Source organism: Sapajus apella, unplaced genomic scaffold (genome assembly GCF_009761245.1).
Source record: "Sapajus apella isolate SASKATOON/1434 unplaced genomic scaffold, GSC_monkey_1.0 scaffold113, whole genome shotgun sequence".
Classification (NCBI taxonomy): Eukaryota; Metazoa; Chordata; class Mammalia; order Primates; family Cebidae; genus Sapajus; species Sapajus apella.
In genome coordinates, this window is record NW_022437053.1 from 5,266,799 (window position 1) to 5,268,560 (window position 1,762).

Sequence of the window (1,762 nt, forward strand, 5' to 3'; positions counted from 1 at the left end):
CCCGCCGCCCCGCCCTCCCGCCGCCCCGCCCTCCCGCCGCCCCGCCCTCCCGCCGCCCCGCCCTCCCGCCGCCCCACGTGGCCTCCAGGACGCGCCGGACACCCGCGCCTGCCCGTGCCCCGCCTCCCGCAGCCGCGCCCGGGCCAGGTCGGCGGAGGCACCCACGCCATGGCGGACGGAGGCCGAGCGCTGCCTGACACCTGCCCTCCCAAGGGGGCAGGGGCGACCGGCTCCACACTGGGGCCCTCATCCGCCCGGCCTGTCTCTGGGCCCGTCGTGTTTCCGGGGCGTGATCGTGTCTCAGGGGCGTGGCTTTGTCTCCGGGGCGCGGCCTTGTCTCCGGGGGTGTGGCTTGTGTCTGGGGCGTGGTCGTGCCTCCAGGACCTGGTTGCGTCCCCGGGGCGTGGCTTTTTCTCTGGGGCGTGGTCGTGTCTCCTGGGCGAGGCCGTGTCTATGGGGGCGTGGCTTATCTTTTAAGGTGCTGTGTCTGCGGCGTGGTTGTCTCCAGGGCGTGGCCGTGCCTCCAGGGGCGTGGCTTGTCCTTGGAGGTGGCCTGTCTCGTGCGTGGCTTTGTCTCCGGGGCGTGGCCGTGTCTCCGGAGCGTGGCCGTGTCTCCGGGGTCGTGGCTTTGTCTTCGGGACGTGGCCGTGTCTCGTGGGCGAGGCCGTGTCTATGGGGGCGTGGCTTTTGAGGTGCTGTCTCTGGGGCGTGGCTGTGGTCGGAGGCGTGGCCGTGTCTCCGGGGGCGTGGCTTGCCTTTGGAGGTGGTCTGCCTCCGGGGCGTGGCCGTGTCTCCGGGGCCGTGGCTTGCCTTTGGAGATGGTCTGCCTGCGGCGTGGCTGTGAATTGGGGTCGTGGCCGTATATCGGGAGCGCAGCCGTGTCCCCCGGATCGCTGCTGTGACCGCTGCATTTGAAGTTCTCTTTCTACTTCCCAGATCCCAGGGACCGGGCAGGAGAAGCCCTGCGGCCAAGAAGACCTGAAGAAGCCCGTCCGGGATCGGCTTCCTCCCCAGCCCGCCCCGAGCTGAGACAGACGAGTCCCCCCACCCAAATTCGGGCCCGGACCCAGGCCGCGCGTGTGACCGTCTGTGCCTTCAGGTGGATTCTGCAACATGTGAACTTGGTTAAAAGCTTCTAGAACGATAAGCCCAACATCACGGCTTTTCACCGTTTTCTGCTCTTGTTTGAAAGAGGCCGCCTCCTTTCCAGCCTTGCGGGGGGTGGGACGGAGAGGCCTCGGGCGGCCGCGGGTGGGCTCTGCCGAGGGCCGCGCTCGCAGGACCCCCAGGGCCAGGCGCACCTCTCGGGGAGGAATGAGCCGCGCTAGCAAACGCGCACCCGGGGACGCGGCCGCCCAGCCCCGCTCCCCGCCGCGCCCGGGCCTCAAGCCCCGCTTCTGTCCCCGCTGCCGGCTGCTTGGCCCGGTTTGTGCCGCTGTAGCTCGGTGTCCCTTCGCCCGTCCTGCAGGCCAGTTTGGAAACCGTGTCCCAGGCTCCCGCCTCCCTGCGGATTGCGCCCCCGCCGCGCCTCAGCGGTGGCCGGGCCAAGGGCACTGCGCGCCGCGCCCACTTCCCCGAGGGTCGGACTCGCAGGGACCCCGCCACGCTCCGCCGAAGCTGCTCAGGTCCCGCGGGTGGCCGGCGCTAGAGCCACAGCCCGCGACAAGCCGGTTGTCTGCAGGTCAGTGACAGAACCCCAAATCAGAACCAGGAGCCAGTGAGCTGGTCCAGCCTGCGGCCCCCAGCTGCAGAGAGATCCGGC